This window comes from Rhinolophus ferrumequinum, chromosome X (assembly GCF_004115265.2).
Source record: "Rhinolophus ferrumequinum isolate MPI-CBG mRhiFer1 chromosome X, mRhiFer1_v1.p, whole genome shotgun sequence".
In the NCBI taxonomy this organism is placed as follows: Eukaryota; Metazoa; Chordata; class Mammalia; order Chiroptera; family Rhinolophidae; genus Rhinolophus; species Rhinolophus ferrumequinum.
This window is the reverse complement of record NC_046284.1, coordinates 28,723,254-28,747,714: the sequence shown is the minus strand read 5'-3', so window position 1 is coordinate 28,747,714 and position 24,461 is coordinate 28,723,254.

The following is a 24,461-nucleotide window of genomic DNA, read 5'->3' as shown; positions in this document are numbered from 1 at the left end:
AAAGAAGAACAAAGCTGGATGTATCATGCTACCTGATATCAAACTAAACTACAAGGCCATAGTATTTAAATTAGCTCCAAGGCCATAGTATTTAAGTTAACATGGTATCAGCATAAAAACAAGTATTTAGGTAATGGAACAGAATACAGAGACTAGAAATAAATTTATGCCTATATGGTTACTTAAGCCCCTTAAGCAAAAATATACACTGGCGTAAGACAGTCTTTCAATAAATGCTGTAGTGAAATCTGGACAGAACATGTAAAACAAACAAAAAAATGGACCAACTTCTTACTCCATATACTAGAATAAACTAAAAATGGATTAAAGATATAAACATAAGACCCAAAACCATATCACTCCCAGAAGAAAATATAGAAAGTAAACTCTCAGACATTACTCTGAGAAATATTGTTACTGATATATCTCTTTGGGCAAGGGAAAGAAGAGAAAGAATAAATAAACAAGACTGCATCAAACTAAAAATTGTTTGCACATCAACCAAACGAAAAACATCCCAATGAATGGGAGAAACTATCTGCCATTGATACATCTGATAGTGGGTTAATATCCAAAATTTATAAAATATTCATACAACTCAATACCAAACAACAGACAAGTCAATTTAAAAAAAAAAAAAAAATGGTCAGGGGACCTGAACAGACATTTCCCTGTAGAGGATAAACAGATGGCCAATAGACATATGAAAAGTTGCTCAATGTTACTAATCATCAGAAATGCACATTGAAACCATCATGAGATATCACCTCACCCATAAGAATGGCTATCATTAATCAATTAATAAACAAGTGTTGGCGAGTATGTGGAGAAAAGGGAACCGTTGTGCACTATTTGTGGGACTGCAAATTGTTACAGCCACTATGGAAAACAGTATGGAGTTTCCTCAAAAATGCATAATAAAACTACCTTATGACCCAGCAATTCTGCTCCTGACTATTGGTCCAAAGAAATCCAAAACACTAATTTGAAAGGATATCTGTACCCCCATGTTTATTGATGTGTTATTTACAATAGCTAAGGTGTGGAAATAATTGAAATGCCCATCAACAGATGAATGGATAATGAACTTGTGGTACATACATACAATGGAGTATTACTCTGCCATAAAAAATGAAATCGTACCATTTCTGACAATATGAATGGATCTACAGGGTATCATGCTAAGTGAAATAAGTCAGACTGAGAAAGACAAAACCATATACTGCCATTTACATATGGAATCTAAAGAACAGAATAAATGAATAAAAAAAAAACAGAAAGAGATTCATAGTTGCAGAGAACAAACTGATAGTTGGTAGATGGTGAGGGTTTGGGGGTTTGGGTGAGTAAAGTGAAGGAATTAGGAAGTACACATTGGTAATTACAAAATAGCACTGGGGATGGAAATGTACAGTATGGGGAAAATAGTCAATAATATTGTAAAAGCTATGTATAGTGTCAGATGGGTACTAGAGTTATCAGGGTTCACTCCATAAATTATATAAATGTCAAACCACTATGCTGTTCTCCTGAAACTAATGCAAAATATAATTGAATGTCAAGTATATTTTTTTAAAAAATAGTCACAGGATTTAAAGTACAGCATAGGGAATACACAATAATAATATTGTAATAACTATGTACAGTGTCAGTTGGGTAATAGATTTATTTGGGTTATCACTTTTTTGAGGTACATAAATGTCTAATCACTATGTTGTTTTGTACACCTCGAACTACTAATAAAAAGGTCCTGGTTTGTACACCTGAAATCTACGTAACTTTACTAACAATTATCACCCCAATAAATTTTAATTAAAAAAAGTCCTTGTTGCAGCCCATTTAATTTATTGTATGTCTCACTCATGTATTTCCACTTGCAGTTTGCAAAACATTGGTCTATAAAGCGCTCTTGAAGGCAGGTCCACTGTTTCCAACCTATTTATTGACTAGGAACTAAAACAAAGCATTAAACAGTTATGAATAATGGTGTGAAGGTCAGATGGAAATGTCATTTTAAAGTGCATTTTTAAAATTCTAAGTACTGTGTTTGTCTTTGACTTTGCTAATAATTGTGCGGCGTAAGTCCAATTAGGGGTTATGGCTACATTTTTTTTTAAATTAAAGTTTATTGGGGTGACAATGGTTAGTAAATCACATAGGTTTCAAGTGTAGAATTTTGTAATACATCATCTATATGTCACGTTGTATATTCACCACCCAGAGTCAGTTCTCCTTTCATCACCATATATTTGATCCTGTTTACCTTCATCTATCACCCCTCTTCCCCCTTACCCTCTGGTAGCCACTAAAATGTTGTCTGTGTCAATGAGTTTTTATTTCTTTGTTTGTTTGTCTTGCTCCTGTGTTGCCTTCAGTTTTATAACCCACATATCAGTGAAATTGTATGGTTCTCGACTTTTTCTGTCTGACTTATTATGCTTAGTGGTATATATACATAATGGAATACTATTCTGCTATAAGAAAAGATAAAATGGTGCCAATTGTGACAACAGAGATGGATCTTGAGATTATTATGTTAAGGGTTACAATTTTTGTGAATTATCACCACGCTTATATTTTAGTTTTAAATTCTACATTTAATTTGGCTATGCAAAGAGGTTGATCTATATAATTTCATTGAAAGACCTGATCTCTATTTTGCAATTCAAAGATATTTGGAAGAGTCAAACTAACTGAAATCCATTAATGATCATAAGAATCCACAAAATAAGATATTGTCGGTTAGATAGAGAAATGCATAGTTCTTTGAGGGATATGCAAAAAAATCAGCTTTCATAGCATTCTGTTTTGCTGCCTCAACGTGAAATGCAAATTTGTTTCATCATCTTGACATTAAAAACATATAGATGAGTACACTATGTTCATCAAAACTGTCCATGCAAATCTCATGGAAAATCAAGGAAAATAATATGTTCTGAAATTATGTTATTGCTTACAGTTTTTTGTGCCTCTGAGGTCCTATCTTTTTTAAGTTTTAATTCGTTTTCACTTACACTCACAAGAGTTTTCTCCCAGTTGTATATTTGTTGTTTTATTAGAAAAATAGACTGTGGTACAAAGAGGTAAAGAGTTTAGCTTCAAAGGTTAAAAGAATAAAGACCATGATAAGAGACACAGTGGGAGATTAGGAACTTGATAATCATATCTGTAGTGAATAACTAAAACATTTCTGACACTTGGCCCTTTCTTTTTGTATTACATATTCACTCTTCCCCATGATATGAAGGAAGTAAGCTTTTCTTAACCATAACTAGACAATCATTTTCCCCAATAGACTACAATTGTACTGCTTCTCTATTTCTCATCGCGAAGTTTTCAAATTTCCTGGCTGCTTTCTTCCCCTGTGTCATATTCAATCTTGTTGCATGCGTTTATTTTGGGTTAGGAGACAATAACTTGACAGATGCAAGTGAACATAATTCATTGCTATATTCCACTTCAACCTAGGAAAATTTGATCAGATGTGGTTAGAAAAACTGTTTTTTGGAGTGATACCTTTCTCTGATCTCTTACTTTGAATATGCATTAGGCTGTAGTAAGGAACTTCAAAGTCTGTATAGAAACCAACATAATGCCGAACTTGGTATATTAAAATTTTATATATTTATTTAAGACATTTTTTTTCTTTTCTTATAGAATGGTTATTTGAACTTTTAGATGCCATAAAAGTTATAAATGAAAAATTAAATGTTCAATGTATGACCTATGGGGGTGTAATTTTGCATGTGTAATTAATGCATAAACCTAATTATTATAAGGATGCTGTCTTGATTTATTTCAAAAGTATTTTCTCTAAGTTGCAAGGCATGATTTTTTACCCTTGGGCTACCTTATTCTGGCATATTTTACTGGATACATTGCAATGGGCTAAAGATCATATAAAATATAACACCCTAAATCTAGATTTCCTTGGATCAGGTAAATTCAGCTACATGGTAATCCAAGTAATACAGAGAACTGCATTTAGGACTTTCAGTTGTCTGGAGATGTGCTGTTTCCTTGCTCCATCTATTGGGGAGATATGTTTCAGTGAATACTAATGTGTTAGAAGAATTCAAACTTCTTAACTGAATGATAAATAGTAGATTCCAAAGGAAAAATTGGAGACACTTTCTCACACTAACCAGGTGACCTTACAAAAAAGATCAATTGGATTTCAGATTTTGACTGACTGAGGTCATACCAATGAGTTAACTCTGTTTCTACTCTTCTGCTCATGACAATGGCCTATACACTCAATTTGAGACACAGTAGATCAGACTGCAGACGATTTTTGTTTAAATCCTATAAATGAGATATGGAGATAATTTCTTTCAAACCAATCAAAATAGTGTTCTGTCCAACATTGTGTCCAGTGTAGCCATTCTTATTTTACATAAATCTGTATGCACATAGTATGAATATTCCCTGACAACTGTAAAACTAATTTATCCTGCAGTTTCACATAACATCTTTTAAAGTTATCTAAATTTAGTTAGTATTTAAACTATTCTCTCTTATCCATCCCACTTATAGAAATTTGTTAACCTAAGATAAACAGGTGTTCAAACAATGTACTTAGTATATGGACACTTTTCTATAGCTCCTTTAAGAAATAATTCTGGTTGAATTTACTTTGAGGACACTGTTTTAGCTACTCTGACCAATATATGTCTTATTTAACTTACCCAATTTCTATTCATTTACCCAACTTGCAATCATTCCTTCTTTTTTTATGTAAATTGTAAATGTTAGTCATCTTTTAGCAAATACTCCTACTTCCCAGCCTCAAAACAGACAATTTAAGTTAATAATTTTATTCACAATAACTAACATCAAAGGAAATAAACTAAAGTGATAATTATGAGGTTAGTTTACAAAGCAAGTGACACAAAGACTAATAGCGATTCTATCTGATGTTTATGAGTCACAAGTTTCATCATTATTATTTCTCTAGCTTAGTTTTATCAGCTTCGTTTGAACTACAAGACATTTTACCTTAATTCACTTTTTTTTTTCCCAACTGAAGGTAATAAAAGCTTATTTTTACACAACAAAGCAATGCTTTGTAATTTTGTTCTTTCCCTGATACGGTCTTTCAGTCTTCTTAATACATTTCTGCCTTCTACCAAACAAAAGAACGATGAATAATTTCTTCCAAATCACAAGACCCCAAATAATTCCTCTTTGCCCCTTGAATCCATATTAATGCAACGATAAAGAATAAAAAATAATATTATGGTGACATTTTACTAAATTGTCCATTTTTCAATACATTTGTCAATAAAGTACAATGAATAAAAGGTAGACAAATGATAATCTCAGATGTCTCACCACCTACTACACTTTCCTTAATATACCAGTCAAATTATTCATAAAAAAACATTTCTGGATCCCTGATCTGTCAATCTTTTGATACAAAATGTATAAAATGACAAAAAAGAATAATTCTGACTTTGCATGCACAGGAATGATAAGACCTACTTCTAAAAACATGTATTATAATCCAGTGATTGCCAACTTAATTTCTGTTTACATTGTAATAATGGAGAAAAATCAGTAGTATCCATGAAGGGATTATAATAACTCAAAATAATATTGAACATGCAATGTATAATTAAGATAATATCAGTACTATAGCAATATGATGTCTCACAATATTTTGCAGACCAGGTCCAATAATTGTAGTGTTCACTTTATGGATCTTAGGCATGTTGTCAGTATTTGCTAAAACTATTAAATGCCCTGCTTTACTCTCTTATATTCAAACAAGACAGTGTCTTTTTGTTTCAAGAAATATGTAATTATTATTTGAGTTGACTTTATATCTGAAAAAAATTTTCTATAAGACCGTGCTTGCTTAGTAGGATAAAATGTATTTTTATACATTAATCAAACTTTGGCAGCATAAAAGTTTCTATGGGGTACTTGTTGTGGCCACAGTTTTAGGTCCTCTTTTTAATGTGATAACTTTATTGAATTGTCCCCAATTCAAACTGATTGACCTGAAAGAAAAGGTGATTTTAGATTCTAACCATTTTGGTCTTCTTTCAATCAAGACAACTCTAGATTTCCTTGGATCATACTATGAGAAAAAATATGCCTTGAATATCTGTGTCATCATCATTGCCATTATTAATATTTTAACTTAGACATTTTTAAACTTGCATCCTCCTTTATTGTTCCTTTGGAGCATATTTCCACATGAGTCAATGTAGCTTATCATTAGACAATAATAGAAATACCAAAAGAAAAATAAAAACCTGAACTCCTTAGGTAAGTCACTTAAATTCTGCTATGGTTTAAACATACTGAGGGTGATGTGAATTAGATGATTTAGAAGCTATTTTCCTATTTTAAAATATTATTCCAATAATTCTAAAATAATATTTTAAGGTAGATATTATATATGGCAGTTATATTTATCTCCATTACACAACTGAAGAAATTGAGACCGAAGGAGTTTGTGTCTTACCCAAGGAATCATGGCAACTCAGCTACAATGATTTGTCTGAGTTTATTTTCTACAATGGCCTATATTTTTAGATAAATCTACCTATATAAAATTTCCCACACTCTGTTTTATAAAACACATCTTATATTTTATATATTTGGTATATCAGAGTTCAATTAAACTTGCCTATTTTTTACATGACTATGACAGGCTTATATTATACATCTTTGAATACATAATAGGTTAGGTTATTATTTCACCAAACTATAACTGTAAGTCATAAATGCTATTTTGAAATAGGTATTCCATGACATAGTTATTGAACTTGTCTTTCAACATCAATGTTTTATCATTGGATAAGAAATACAGATGTGGATTCAAAACCAGGTGGTCCAATGGCATGTTTGCTCCATCCAGTTAGTGAAAACAATTTTTCATACACCCTGAACTCATGGATTCTTTTTTTTTTTTAGAAAATTTGGTAACCCTAAACTATTGTCTATGTCCATGAGTTTTTGTTCTTTCAGTTCTTTTGTTGTTTTTGATTTATATACCACATGTCAGTATATATACTGGAGGGTAAGGGGAAATGGGACTCTAGAAGAGGGTAAACGGGGTCTAATATATGATGATGGAAAGAGAATTGACTCTGGGTAGTGAACACACAATGTAAAATATAGGAAATGTATTACAAAATTGTACACCTGAAATCTATGTAACTTTACTAACAATTGTCATCCCAGTAAACTTTAATTTAAAGAAAGAAAAAGAAAATTTGGAAAATAGGTTTTAGTGATTGTAAATTAATTCAAAACACTTTGAAACCAGAGATAATAGTAAAGAAGAAGTGGCTTCAGACTGTGCTTTTCTTATAGTTCCTCCTACACTGGCTTATCCCACATTTGATTCTGCCATCCCCTAGTATCTGTCCATTAAATATGAAAGAATAAGACAGGTGTTTGGGCAAATATCAACATATGCTACCCAGAGCAAGAAAAATCACCTTAGCAAATTAAAGATGAATGAACTTATTAAAGTATTATGCATTGCTTCCAAGCACTAAAAAGTCAGAGCCCTCATGCAGAGGATAAAGCCTCATTATTACAAATTACTTCTAATCTTCCATAAATTGTAATCTTCCATAAATTTGGAATTGTTAAAGACACTAAAATGTGGAAGCCTTATTCATTATTTTCTTCTCTCCCTTATATTCTCAAAACAGCTTTAAATGTCCTTAAATTCTTAGTGCCAGTAGTCTGTTTGGCAAATATGAGAAAAAAGATTACCCAGTTTTAACTTAGGGAAGATTAAGGAATGCTTGAGAAAACCACAGATGTATAGGACAAAAGAATCAGCTTCACCTATACTAAAATCTTAAGCTTTTTATCTTACAGCTATATACATTATCAACTTTATCTTACAATATTCCCATCTTTTTCTCCAATCTTTAAAAGGTATGTCAATTAGTTTTTTGTCCTGTGGTCTAGAATATTATATGTAAATTATAAAAATACATAATTGTCTTTTGCTGGTAGTATTACATAAATGTCAAACCATAGAAGGCGAAGACTAAGAAAGTGAAATGAGCAGAAGTCATAGAAACTGTAGTGAGAGGTGAGCCTCTTGAAATTTCTCCTGGAATTTACAAAAAATTGAAAAACTATAATTCCACAAAAGATTCCCTGTGCAGCAGACAGGCAAGACTAAGAGAGGAACAAATGAAATAATCTAAAGATGTGTAAACTGGGTGAGTTGGGGAGGAGAGAAGGGGGAAATACGGAGATGCAGGATCCATGGGGCAGCAGAAGTCAGACAGAGCTCGGAGATCTGAGCTCCGTGGAATCCGGAGCTACTGCAATCATGGGAGAGGAAAGAATTTGGACTGCTAGAGCTCCCCTTGTGGCCCACAGGCCCACCCAAGGGATCAGCATATAACACAGCTGAACCCCAAGCTCACAGCAGACATCTTAAATCAAAGACTGAGGGAAGAAGAGTGAAAGTGGCAGTTGGAGTGCTCACTGCCAAGAAGAGGAAGGAAGGCATAGGCACAGAGCCTAGCCAAGCCTTCCCTACCCTCCCAGAGCTCACCCCACCCCCACCTGCCCAGTGCAAGAAATGAAAGAGTAGCAGTGTCACATCAAAAGAACAGAATATTTGCAGTTCTGAGAACTGCAGCCTGCAGTCATGGACTGGCAGGCCAAGTAGTTCCAGTGAAGAGTAGAGAGCCTTGGGTGCAGGAATGGCTGTGTTGGTGGTCACCGCCATCGCTCAGAGCCACCGCTCACAACCCAATCTGCCCCTGCCCCCACCTATCTGGGCAGATCCCTGCACAGGTAAACAGAGCTGCTGAAACACAGGGGCCCTAAATCTGGTGCAGGAAGAGCTTTGGAATTGCAGAAGCTCTCCACATCCCCCAACAGAGGCGGTGCCCTGAGACCTAGGTGACCTGCTCACAGAGCAGAAGCCCACAATCTAGGGAATCCGCCCATTGTGTGAGAAGGCAGAACAATGCAGGCAAAATATAAAACTGCAGCATGAGAGAGAATAAAAGGCTGCAGTCAGAGAGAAAAGAAAGCATTCTACCAAGACCTACTGGAAAGCAAAAAAAGACCTCTTCCTAAGAACCTGTTGCAGAGCACACTATTGTAGATGCCTCAGAAGAGAAATAATAATTCATCAATTACAATGAATAACCAAAGTAACAAGGCAGCTCAGAAAGAAAATGAGAAGTCTCCAGAAAATGAACTTAAAGACATGGAAATATTAGCCCTTTATCAAAGATATGGGACTATAATGACAGAGAATTCAAGTATGCAGTTCTGAAAAAATCTTGAAGAGATGCAAGAAAACACAGACAAGCAGTTTAATGAACTCAAAACACAATCAAAGAACAAAATGAACATTTTACCAAAGAGACTGAAATTTTAAAAATGAATCAAATATAATTCCTGGAAATTAAGAACTCAATTTAAAAAATGAAGAATGAAATAGCCAGCTTAGGTAAAAGAGCTGACCAGACAGAGGAAAGAATCAGTGGCACTGAATATAGAAATCTGCTAATGACACACATCAAAGAAGAGAGAGACTTGACAGTTATAAGAAATGAAAGAACTATACAAGAAATTTCTGACTCCATCAGAAAGAGGACTATAAGAATAATGGGTATACCAGAAGGAGAAGAGAGGGTAAGGGAACAGACAGTATATTCAAACACATAGTCAATCAGAACTTCCCAAACTTGTGTAAACAACTGGATCCTCAAATCCAAGAGGCAAATAAATAGAATACCTAACTACCTCAATCCCAACAGGCCTTCTCCAAGGCACATTGTATTGAAGCTGTCAAAAATTAACAACAAAGAAAGAATCCTCAAGCAGCCAAGGAAAAGAAGACAGTAACCTAAAAAAGAAAGTCTGTTAGATTATCATCAAAAGTTTCAGCAGAAACTCTACAAGCAGGGAGGGAATGGACTCAAATATTCAAACTATTGAAAGAGAGAAATTATGAAACAAGAATAACATATCCAGCAAAGATAAACTTCAGATATAAAAGATGAATAAAAACCTTTTCAGACATACAGAAGCCAAGGGAATTTTCTAACACATGACCTGAACTATAAGAAGTACCAAGAGAGGCTATTCAACCTGAAACAAACAAACAAACAAAACAAGCAGAAGAATACAAAACAATGAGTAGTATTATGAACAGAGAGACAGAAGCAAGAAATGATAACCCCTACACCAAAAAGACACTATCCACTTAAACATAACATACAAGGTACAGAAAAAGAAAAAAAAAACACTTAAAAAAAAGCGGAAAAAAACAACTTCTACTGCAGCACAGAAATAGACTCACAGCATAAATAAGGTAACTTGTGACAACAAAAACATAAAAAGGGAGACAGTAAAGGTCTGAATCAGCATAAAGGAATTGAGAAAGTAACCATGCTGAAGAAAATAGAATATTCTAAATATGAAATTTTCTTTTACATAAACTTAATAGTAACCTCTCAAGAAAAATCCAGAACTGAAATATGTAACATAATAAAAGAAGAAACAAAAGGAAAAATCATAGAATACTACCACAGTGAAATAATAGACAGCAACAAAGGGCAGAGAAACAGTGCAGACATCGTCCTAACAGAAAACCAAAGATAGAATGATAGGAAATCCTAAAATATCAATAATCACCCTATATATAAATGGAGTGAACTCACCAATAAAATGGGACACAGTAATAGACTGGATCAAAAAACTAAACCCAATGATATGCTGCCTCCATGAGGCACCTCTCGGCTACAAGGACAAATACAGACTCAAAGTGAAAGGGTGGAAATTGACACACCACCCAAAGGGTATTCAGAGAAAACGAGGTGTAGCCATACTGATATGAGATAAAACAGACTTCAGGATTAAAAAAGGAACAAGAGACAAAGATAGACATTTCATAATGATAAAGGGGACTATGCAACAAGAAGACATAACACTCATCAATATTTAAGTACCCCATCAGAGAGCACGGAAATAAACGAAGGAACAACTAACAGAACTGAAGGGAGAAATTGACCAAAAAACAATTATAGTAAGGGACCTAAACGCATTATTGACAGCTATAGATAGATCATCCAAACAGAAAATAAATAAAGAAATAGCAGCCCTAAATGATGCATTAGATGAAATGGACATAATTGTCATTTATAGAGCACTTCATCCTAGAACATAAGACTATTCATTCTTTTCTAGTGTGCATGAAACATTCCCAAGGATTGCCAAGACCATATAGTGGGACATAAAACTAGCCTCAGCAAATTTAAGAAGATTTAAACCATACTAAGTATATTCTCTGATCACAAGTTTTTGAAATAAGATACCAACTGCAAAAATAAACAAGAAAAAAAAAAAACAAATATATGGAGATTAAACAACATACTTTTAAAGAAAGACTGGGTCAAAGAAGAAATAAGAGGAGAGGTCAAAAGATACATAAAAACAAATGAGAATGAAAATGCATCCTGTCAAAAATTTTGGGATGCAGTGAAAGCAGATTTAAGAGGAAAATTTATATCATTCCAGGTCTATCTAAAGATAGAAGAATGATCCTAAATAAGTAATCTCATGTTACACCTTAAAGAACTAGAAAAAGAAGAACAAATGAAACCCAAAGTCAGCAGAAGGAAGGTAATAATAAAAATTAGAGCAGAACAAAATGAAATAGAGAACAAAAACACCATAGAAAAAATTAATGCAACAAAGAGCTAGTTCTTTGAAAAGCTTAATAAAATCAACAAACCCTTGATTGCAAAAACTTAAAATCGACAAACCCTTGAATGCAAATTGATTGCATTCACTAACATAAAAAGAGAAAAGACACAAATAAACAAAAGAAGAATGGAAAGAGAGGAATTTACCACAGATGCCACAGGAATGCAAATGATCATCCAAGAATACTATGAGAAACTATACGTCACAAAATTCAATTACTTAGAAGAAATGGACAAGTTCTTAGAAACATATAGCCTTCCTAGGCCAATTCCTGAAGAATGGAAAAATCTAAATAGACTGATCAACAGTTAAGAAATTGTATCAGTCATCCAAAACCATCCCTAAAGCTAAAGTCCAGGACCAGATGGCTTCACTAGTGAATTCTACCAAACATTCAAACAGTATCTAATACTTGTCCTACTCAAACTCTTGCAAAAAATTTGAAGAAGAGTCAATACTCATGAACTCATTTTATGAGGCCAAAATTACCCTGATACCAATACCTGGTATCAAATACGAAAAAGGAAAACTACAGACCAATATCTCTGATGAATAGAGATGCAAAAATCTTAAAACAAAATTTATCAAAATGAAAGCAATCATGCATTAAAAAGATTACACATCATGGCCAAGAGTGATTCATCCCAGGGGCATATGGATGATTCAACATACGAAAATTGATCAATGTGATACATCACATTCAAAAATAAAAGAGAAAATCATATGATTATATCAATAGACGCAGAAAATGCATTTGACAAAATACAACATCCATTTGATATTAAAATAATAAAATACGTATAGAAGGAAATACTTTAACATAATAAAGGCCATATACAACAAACTCTCCGCTAATATCATTATTAACTGTGAATAATTGGATTCCTTTGCTCTACTTTCCAGAGCAAGACAGGGATGTCCCCTATCACATCTATTTTTCAACATAGTGTTGGAATTCCTAGCCAGAGCAATCAGGCAAGAGAAAGGCATAAAAGGCATCCAAATAAGGAGTGAAGTAGTTAAATTGCCACGTTTTTGCAGATAATATCATACTATATATAGAAAACCCTGGAGACTACACCACAAAGTTATTATAGACAATCAACGAATACAGTAAAGTTGCTGGCTACAAAATCAACGTATAAAGTATATTGCATTCCTATATACTAACAATGAAACCTCAGAAAAAGAAAGAAAAAAAATTCATTTTGCAACTCCAAATCAAAGAATAAAATATCTAGGAATAAAGTTAACCAAGGATGTGAAAGACCTATACTCTGAAAACTATAAAACATTTTTAAAAGAAACTGAAGAAGACACAAGGAAATGGAAAGATATTCCGTGTTTATGGATTGGAAAAATCAACATAGTTAAAATGGCCACATTACCTAAAGCAATACACAGATTTAATGCCTTCCCATCAAAATCCCAGTGGCATTTTTACAAGAAGTAGAACTAAAAAGCATCTGATTTGTATGGAACCACAAAAGACCCCAAGTAGGCAAGCAATCCTGATCAAAAACAACAACAACAATGAAAACAAACAAATAATGCTGTTGGTATCACACTAAGTGACTTCAGCTTGTACTAAGGGGAAACAATGATCAAAACAGTATAGTATTGGCAGAGAAAAAAACATGCAGACCATTGGAATTGAATCATGAACCCAGAAATAAACCCACATAAATATGGACAGACAATTTTTGACAGAGAAACCAGAAACATACAATGGAGAAAAGACAGTCTCTTCAATAAATGGTTGTGGTAGAATGGGAAAGCCACATGCAAAAGAATGAAATTAGACTTCTATCTATCACTGTGTACCAAAATTAATTCAAAATGGGTCAAAGATTTAAACATAAGACATGAAATAATAAACTGCATAGAAGATATCATAGGTACTAAACTTATGGACCTTGGGTTCAAAGAGGATTTTATTAGTTTGACTTCAAAAGCAAGGGAAGTAAAAGCTAAAATAAATGAATGGTACAATATCAAAGTTAAAAGCTTCTGGAAAGCAAAAGAATCCAGTGAGAAAATAAAGAGGCAACCAACCAAAAGGGAAAAAATTTTTGCAAACAACACCTCTGATAAGGGGCCAATATCCAAAATATATAAAGATTCATACAAGTCAACAAAAACAAAAATCCAATTAAAAAGAGGACCTGAATAGATATTTCTCCAAAACAGACATACAAATGGCCAATAGACATATGAAAAAATACTCAACATCACTGATCATCAGAGAAATGGAAATAAAATCCACAATGAGGTATCACCCCAAGCCAGTTAGAATGGCTATCATCAACAATACAAAAAATAACAAGTATTTGAGAGGCTGTGGAGAAAAAGGAAACTTCATACACTGTTGGTGGGAATGCAGATTGGTGCAGCTGCTATGGAAGGCAGTGTGGAGATTCCACCAAAAATTAAACCTAGAATTACCATATGTCCCAGCAATCCCTTTCCTGGGTAACTATCCCAAAAATCTGAAAACTTTTATCAATAAAGATGTATTTGCTCGGATGTTCATTGTAGCATTGTTTACTGTGGCCAAGACATGGAAACAACCAAAGTGTCATTCCATCAATGATTGGATAAAGAACATGTGGTATATATACACAGTGGAATACTATTGCGCCATAAGAAAAGATGAAATAGTGCCATTTGTGACAACATAGTTGGATCTTGAGAATATAGTGCTAAGCGAGATAAATCAGACAGAAAAAGTAAAGAACCATATGATTTCACTGATATGTGGTATATAAAACTGAAAACAACAAAAGAACAGGAAAAACAAATGAAGAAACAAAACTCATAGACACAGACAATCATTTAGTGGTTATCAGAGGTTAAGGATGGTGGTAGATGAGGGTAAAGGGGATCCAATATGTGGTGATGGAAGAGAACTGTCGCTGGGTGGTGAACACACAATGTGATATATAGATGATGTATCACAGAATTATACACCTTAAATTAATATAACGTTGCTGACTATGTCATCCCAATAAACTTGATTTAAAAAAAAAAAAGAAAGTGAAATGATTCATGAATGATTCCACCTTAACCTCCTTTGTCATTCCCTATTTTTTTGGACAAGAGATATGAAACATGAAGTATTAAAGCTAAAGCAGTCAACATAACTTGTTTTGTAAAGTCAGTCACGCCTAAAGTTCTTTGCATAAATATAAGTGGCAGTCCCTTTGTCTGTATACCCATTTCTTTGCTTCGTTTCTAGATAACTTGAGATTTTTTTTTTTAGATGTCAGTTGGTCATTAGTTTATTGGTATCAGACTACTTTTGCCCCTGTAATTTTTGCCTTTGACCTCATTTTTACCAGATGCAGATAATCGGAAAATAAATGTTGTCTCTGAAACAGTCTTTTAATTTGATGTTTTTCCCCTCCACTCCCCAGGTCAGTGTTTGATTTATCACGTAACAAGTAATCCTTTGATTTTTTCTTCTGCCGTATACATTGATTATCATTTGTTATTGTCCTCCATTAATCTTAACTGTTACAGTGCATTTTTTACAACCCTGATTTCATTGAAAAGTAAAAATAAAGTACTGAACACATAGATCCTGGCACATATTTCTCAAAAATTTCAACTATTATATAAATAATATTATTTTGTCATCATTGTCCTCCTTTACACATAACTTAGAGATGTAAAGTTTTAATTTTTGTAATTAATATAGCAGTGACTTCTTTATGTAAAGCCTGGTGTGATTTAAAATGAATCAAAATTACTCTAAATGTGTAACCTCTTTAAAAACAATAACAAAAAAAGGCAAAATAAAAACTTTTTACAATTGGCACTGGAGAAGATCTAGAGAAGGAGGAATCAAAACAACTGAAAATAAAAATTATTTCTAAGAAAAGTTGCAAGGGTTTCAAATTTGCAGTCAGTTACATCAGTTCAATCTAAAAAACTTCTTTGTTTGGCACCAGATGCTTTAAAAGGAACAAATATACCTTCAGGCAGGATGGCAGGTTCAGTGAAAGTAATGCCTGCTGCATCCAGGATCACAGCATAATTACAAATAAACTATAGAACAATCAACCTTAGGAATCATCTGAAAACTAGCTGAAGAAAACCCTTGTAACAAAGGATATAAAGAAAAAGCCACACCGAGACTGGTAGGAGGGCTGGAGATGCGAGACGGGCTGATCCCAAACCCACAGATAGGGTCTGAACACCAGGAGGGACATCTTGATGGTGGTGGTCCCCTTGGAGGAAGGAGAAGTCCCAGCCCTATGCCAGGCTCCCATGCCAGCAAGGGGAATTCCAGCAACATCTGGCAGTGAAAATCAGCAAGGACTCTGTCTCTCCATCCGGGTGAGATGGAAGGAAGCTATAAAACCAGGTTGCCTCTTTGAGAGCACTCACACAGACTCACTTGTTTGAAAACACTCACCTTCTCTCCGGTGGAGGGGCAGCAACTCAAGGGGCACCAGAAACATACAGAGAAAGACAGAGTTGTGTGGGCTCAAGGCGAGGGCTAGAGGGACAGCCACCATTATCCATGTGTGAAGCCAGTCTCACATGTAGCCTACAGGAGGGCACAAACTTTTCTATGTTGAACTCTCCCCTAAAGGGCCAAATCTGAAACTGCATTAGTCTGGTAAAATTCATGCATGTATACCTGCTTAGTGATCACCTGGGTCCCTGCCCCACACAGCTATTATTACATGACCCAGAGCACATGTAACTATTGAGTGGTTGGCCCCACCACCAAGCTTCAGAAGCCTTTTACAGCAGCAGAAAGCCCATGGCAGCAAGGTAAATTTGGTGCTGGACAGTGACTCAAAACCTGCATCTCAACCTCTCTTGAAAGGCTCATGGGGATAAGCAAGCCTAAGGTGATTGGTGGGTGGCCATAGTGTTCTCAGGGCATTTTTGCAAAATGGTTATGGGCCTGACAATGGTGCAAGAAATGAAACTGCATCAAGTTTGTAAAAACCACTGCCCATACCCCGTAGCTCCTTATAACCCTACCCTGCTAACTTACAGCTGCATAGCCAGGGGCACTCTCAGTGCCTGTGTGGCCCAATCTGCCCCCCACCCCAAGGTGTGGAAGCTTGTAGCAGCATAGAGCCTGAGACAACCGGTGGGGACATTGCTGGTGGACAGTGACCCAAAATCTGTGACACAGCTTCTTTTGGGCACCACTCAGGGATTGGCAATCCTGAGGTGAATGGTGGTTGGCTGCAGTGTTATAAGAGCATTTTGTGAAGTAGTCCAGGAACTGCCCTGAGCTGAATTGCAGGTGGTTGGCTGCAGTGTCCTCAGAGGGCTTCGCAAAGTGGTCACAGGCCAGGCACTGGTGCAAGAATTTAATCTGCATTAACTTTATGAAAATCACTGGCCACATCTCATGACCCCCTGATACTCTGTCCCACCCTAGTGCTGCATCACCGAGTGTACTCTCAACACTAGGACAAGCATTCTGGCCTGTGCATGTAAAGAGGCTCTCTCAATCACTGAACCTTATGGGGTAGCAATAGGCTTAAGGGGCTCTTGGGCATTTTGGTAAGCTACCTCAAGCCCAATAATGGTGGCAGCCAGATTTGTTTAACAGCAAGGCCACCCCAACATGTCTCCAGGTTCACCACAGGCAGCAGCCAGCCACATATAGTTTTGTGGCTCCTACAGGTAGCTTCAAGCCAGTCACATGCAAGGTTGAAATTGGCCTGCTCAGGAGCCCCTTCCAACAGACACCAGAAGCAACACACCCAGAGGCCAGCTGCAGAACACAACAGAACACTACCTGGTTATCCCCACAAGTGTCAAACCCAAAGGGTCATCTCAACAGGAATAAGAGCCCACAGTGATACATCATCCTCTGCTAGGTCAGCCCTCACACAGCAGCTCATACACTATGGGCACAGCCAATCCTCATAATCAGTCAGTCTAGGAGTCAATCCCACTCACTGATGTGCCAAAAGCAATCAAAGTTAAACTAAAACTGAAGAACACACAAAGCACACTCAAGGGACACTCCTGAAAGACATGCACAAGATAACAGCAAGACTGTGCCATTGCACACATAGGGCACATAGTACATAAGGATACCTAGCAAAGACTAAGAGACATAAGAAATCTACCCAATTCATAGAAGCAAATGCAGAGAGACAGCCAGAATGAGGAAACAAAGAAACATGTCCTAAATAAAAGAACAGGAGAAACCTCCAATAATAGAACCAAATGGAATGAAGACAATCAACCTGGCAGAGACAGAGTTTAAACAATGGTTATAAGAATGCTTAAGAAACTGAGTGAGAATTTCAACAAAGAGATAGTAAGGATAAAGAAGGACCACAGAAACCATAAAAAAAAAAAGTCAGGAATAAGGAATACAGACATCACAGAAATGGGAGCAGGAAGTGTGCTTCTTAAAATCTCCCCTAGAAGTTGCACCAAATTGAACAGCTAGAAATCAACAAAGGATTGCCTGCGCAAAACACAAGAATGTCTGAGAGATCTGCACTTTTAGTCACCTAAAGGTAGCAAATCCAGCGAGCAGGGAAGGAGAGAAGGGGAAACTACAGAGATGTGAGCTGCGGGGCCACAGAATGCAAACCAGAGATCATTGCAGTCCAGGGCTTAATGCAACCAAAGGAGAGGGAAGAATTCAGGATATAGGCCCACCCCCTGTGGCCCACAGTCCTGCTTGAGGGATCAGAATATAATACAGCTAAATCCAACATTTGCAGCAGAGACTTCAGAATAAAGACCAAATACGGAAGGGTGAGAATGGTAGTTTAAGCCCTCACTGACAGGCAGAAAACATAAAACAAAGACATAGAGCCTGTTTGCTTCTCCCTCACCCTCCCAGAGCTCACTCCACCCCCACCTTTTATTTTGTGTTAGAAATGAGCTCCAGAAGGAATTGTAGCACTGTCAGATTGAAGAACAGAATATCTGTAGCCTTAAGAACTGCAGTGATAGTCCCACAATCACAGACGCACAGTGCAAATAATTTCAGCAAAGGGTAAGGAACTGTAGGGGAAAAACAGCTGTGGGATGGTAGTTACCATTGCTCAGAGCAAAAATGCACCTGCCACTTCTCACAGCCCACCCTGTCTCCAGCTTTCTGGGCAGATCCGTGCAGAGGCAACCAGAACCATTGAGACACACAGGCTCTGCATGAGGCTGCAGGGGAAGTATTGGGATTTCAGAAGCTCAAAAATCTATCACCCTCCACATCATCCCACAGAGGTGGTGCCCTCAGATGCAGGCAATCAGCTCACAGAGGAGAAGCCCACCATCCAGGGAAGCTCCCATTGCCTTAGAAGGCAGAATACTGCAAAAAATAATATAACGCTACAGTGTGAGAGAGAACAAAATGCTGTAGTGGGACAGAAAATAAAATATTCCACAAACATCTACTAGAAAGCAAAAGAAAAACTACTTTATATCAACCTTCTGGAGAACTCACTCCTGTAGATGCCCAAGAAGAGAAATAACAATTCATTGATTGCCATGAATAACCAAGGTAACAAGGCAACTCAGAAAGAAAATGAAAAGCCTCCAGAAAATGAAGTTAAAGACACGGAAAGTGTGACTTGAAAGAGAATTCAAGATTGCAGTTCTGAAAAATTACAAGATGCAAGAAAACTACATAGGTTTCAAGTGTACAATTCAGCAATACATCATCTATATATCACAGTGTGTGTTTACCACCCAGAGTAAGTTCATGTATGTCATTCTACTAACCGTTGTCACCCAAATAAATTGTAATTGAGAAAAAAAAAATGGAAGAAAACACAGAAAGGCCGTTTAATGTACTAAGAAACACAATCAAAGAACCAAGTGAACATTTTATCAAAGAGATTTAAATTTTTTAAAAATAGCCAAATAGAATTTCTGGAAATTAAGAACTCAATAAAAGAAATGAAGAATGAAATAGCCAGCTTAGATAATAGAGCTGACCAAATGGAAAAAAGAATTAGAGATATCGAAGATAGAAATCTGGAAATGACACAGATGGAAGAAGAGAGAGACCTGAGAGTTAAAAGAAATGCAAGGACTCTACAAGGACTTTCTCACTCTATCAGAAAGAGCAACATAACAATAAAGGGTATAAAAGAAGGAGAAGAAAGGGAGAAAGGAACATATAGTATATTCAAACAAATAAACAACAAGAACTTCCCAAATGTGTGCAAAGAACTGGATCCTCAAATCCATGAAACAAATGGAACATCTAATTACATCAATCCAATGGAGCTTCTCCAAGGCACATTGCATTGAAACTGTCAAAAATTAATGACAAAGAAAGAATAATCAAGGCAGCCAGGGAGAAGAAAACAGTAACCTAAAAAGGAAAGCCCATTATATTGTCATAGAATTTCCAGCAGAATCTCTACAAGCCAGGAGGGAGAAGAATCATATATGCAAGCTATTTAAAGAAAGAAATTATAAACCAAGAATAATATATCCAGAAAATATATCCTTTGGATACAAAGGAGGAATAAAGACCTTCCCAGGCATACAATATCAGCTCAACAATCTACAGAAATTGGATATCAACACAAATATGTGGAGACCAAAAAACATGCTTTTAAAGAAGCTGAGGGAATTTTCTGGCACATGACTGTATTGCAAAAGATAATGAATGAGCATATTTGACCTGAAACAAAAATGAAAATAATACAAAACCATGAGCAGTATTATCAAAAGCAGGAAATGGCAACTACTGCACAAAATAGGGCACTCTACACATAAACATAACATAAAGGATAAAGAAGAAAAATATTTTTAAAAAAGGAAAAACGAGAAAAAGACAACTTGATACAGCAACTCAGAAACCAACTCATAGCACAAGTAGATGTAACTAGTGACAACAAAACCATTAAAGGGGAGAGAGTAAAGGTCTGAACTTGAAAAGGGGAATGGAGATAAGTATGCTGAAGAAAGAGGACTACTGTATATATGAAACTTTCTTTTACAAAAAGTTAATGGTAATCACTCAAAAAAAAAAAAAAAGAAAATCCAGAACTGAGGTATATAAAATTAAAAAAAAAGAAGATACAGAGGTAAAAATCATAGAACACCACCACACTGAAATAGCAGACAACAACAAACAGGCAAAGAAGTAATGGAGACAGGAAGTCACCAGAGAGCAAAAGATAGAATGATAGGAAATCCTCATGTATCAATAACAACCCTAAATGTAAATGGACTGAACTCAACAATAAGAAGGCACAGAGTAGCAGATTAGATTAAAAAAACCACACACACAAAATGTAACCATAGTCTGTTTCCAAGAGACATATCTCAGCTAAAACTACAAATGTAGACTCAAAGTGAAAGGGTGGAAATTGATACTATAAGCAAATGGTATTCAGAGAAAATCAGGCGTAGCCATACTGATATCAGATGCAACAGACTTCAGGATAAAAAAAGTAACAAGAGACAAAGATGGACATTCCATAACAATAAAGAGGAGAATACAAGAAGACATAACTCTCATCAATATTTATGCCACCAAAAAGGAAGCACTAAAATACACAAAGCAGCTACTAACAGAACTAAAGGGACAAATTGACCAAAACATAATTGTATTAGGGGCCTAAATACATCATTGACAACTATGTATAGATAATTCAAACAGAAAACAAATAGGGAAATATCAGCTCTACATGACACATTAGAAAAAACAGACATAATTGACATTTATATAGCACTTCATCCTAGAACCTCAGACTATACATTCTTTTCTAGTGTACATGGGACATTCCTAAGGATAGAACATATATTGGGACATAAAACTAGCCTCAGCATATTTAAGATTGAAATCATACCAAGCATATTCTCTGATCACAAGGCTTTGAAATTGGATATCAACACAAATATGTGGAGACCAAACAACATGCTTTTAAAGAATACTGAGTCAAAGGAAAAGTAACAGAGATCAAAAGATACATAGAAACAAATTAGAATGAAAAAAACATCCTGTCAACATTATTGGGATGTAGCAAAAATCAGTAATAAGAGTAAAAGTTGTATCATTATAGGCCTATCTCAAGAAACAAGAAAAATCCCAAACAACCTAATATTACACCTTACAGAACTAGAAAAAGATGAATAAATGAAACCCAAAGTCAGCAGAAGTAAGGAAAGACTAAAAATTAGAGCAAGACTAAATGAAATAGAGAACAATAGAAAAAATAAATGCAACAAAGAGCTGGTTCTTTGAAAAGATTAATAAAATTGACAAACCATTGGCTAGATTCACTAAGATAAAAAGAAAAAAGACACAAATAAACAAAATCAGGAATGAAAGAGGGAAAGTTACCATGGATTCCACAGAAATACAAAGGATCATCCAAGAATACTATGAAATACAATATGCCACAAAATTAAGAAACCTAGAATAAATGGACAAGTTCTTACAGACATATCCTTTCTAAACTGAATCAGGAAGAATTGGAAAATCTAAATAGACATATCAACAGTAAGGAATTTGAATAAATCATCCAAAACCTTCCAAAAAGCAAAAGTCCAGGACCATATGGCTTCTCTAGTGAATTCTACCAAACATTCAAAAAGGATCTAATACCTGTCTTCCTCAAACTCTTCCAAAAAGTTGTAGGAGAGGAAATACTCCTAACTGATTTTATGAGGGCATCGTTGCCCTCATATCAAAACCTGGAAGGATAAGACAAAAAAAAAATTAAATTACAGACCAATAACTCTGACGAATAAAGATGCAAAAATCCTAACAAAATTCTAGCAAATCGAATGAAACAATGCATTGAAAAGATTACACATCACGACCAAGTGGGGTTCATCCCAGGAACACAAGGGTGGTTCAACACATGCAAGTCGATCAATGTAGTACACCACATAAAGAAAAAATAAAATAAAAATCCTATCATTATAGCAATAGATGCAGAAAAAGCATTTGACAAGATACAGCATCCATTTATGATGGAAACACTTAATAAAATGGTTACGTACCAAAGGTCATATATGACAAACCTCTACTACCGTGTTTCCCTGAAAATAAGACCGAGTCTTATACAAATTTTTGCTACAAAAGACGCATTAGGGCGTATTTGCTGAGAATGTCTTATTTTTTTCATGGACAACAATCTTCATTTATTCAAATGCAGCAATGTTATCTTCTGGAACATCGTCATAACATACTAAATGTGTCCGTCTGGCTGATGATCTTAACTGGGGCTTATTTTGGGGGTAGGTCTTATTTTCATGGAAACACAATGATATCAAAATTAACGGTTAAAAACTGAACGGTTTTACTCTACATTCAGAAACAAGACAGGGTTGCCTCATTTCACCACTGTTATTCAACTTAGTACTGGAAGTCCTAGCCAGAGCAACAAACCAGAGATAGAAATAGAAAGCATCCAAATTGGGCACGAAGAAGTTAAATTTTCAGTTTTTGTAGAAGGCATGATTCTTTACATAGAAAACCCTAACTCCGCCAGAAAGCTGTTAGAAATAATAAACAAATATAGTAAAGTTGATGGCTACAAAATCAACATACAGAAATCTATTGAATTCCTATACACTAACAATGAAAATTCAGAAAAAGAGAGAAAAAAACAATTCCTTTTGCAATTGCAACAAAAAGAATAAAATACTTAAGCATAAACTTAAAAATGTTATCAAGAACCTCTACCCTGAAAACTATAAGACATTTTTAAAAGAAATAGAAGAAGAAACAAAGAAATGGAAAGACATTCTGTGCTCATGCATTAGAAGAATCAACATAGTGAAAATGGTCATAATATGCAAAGGAATATACAGATTTAATGTAATCCCCATCAAAATTCCAAAGGCATTAATTATTTTTCTTCTTTTTTTAAATTGGGGTGACAATGGTTAGTAAAGTTACATAGGTTTCAAGAGTACACTTCTATAATACATCATCCATATATCACATTGTGTGTTCAACACACAGAGTCAGCTGTTCTTCCATCACCATATATTAGATCCTTTTTACCTTAATTACCCTCATCTACCATCCCCTTCTCCCTTACACTTTGGTCACCACTAAACTATTGACAGTATCTATGAGTTTTTGTTTCTTTCTCTGTTTGTGTTGTTCTTTTGTTGGTTTCAATTTTATATCTTACATATCAGTGAAATCATGTGGTTCTCAAATTTTTTTCTCTCTGACTTATTCCGCTTAGCATAGTACTCTCAAGATCCAACAAGGGGAGTGACGTCATCAAAATGGCGGCTTGACGTGAGGCTCTGTAAAGCTCCCCTGGAATTTACAACTAATCGAACAACAATAAATCCACAAAAGACTCCCTGCATAGCAGAAAGGGAAGAGGAAGAGGCCCATTACTGAATTCACTGAAACGTGGGCGAATCGCGTGATCAGGGGAGGAGGGAAGGGAGAGTGCAGAGACGGAGCCCCATGGGCTGGCGCAGGACACAGACCTAATTCAGTGCTCCAAGCTCCCTGCATCCCGGAACTACCACAGCTGGCGGAGAGGGAAGAACTCGGACTGCTAGGGCTCCGCTTATGGCCCTCAGGGCTGAGGGGGCAGCATATAACACTGCTGAACCCAATGGTCATGGCAGGGACCTCGGAGCAAAGACTGAGGAAGAAGGCTGAAAACGATGATTTAAGCCCTCATGCCAAGCAGAGCTCATTGCCAAGCAGAGAACGGAAGCCTTAGGCACTGAGACTAGCTGCCCCTCGAAACCCTCCCAGAGCTCGCCCCGCCCCCACCTGGCTGATGCTAGAAGCGGAACAGTAG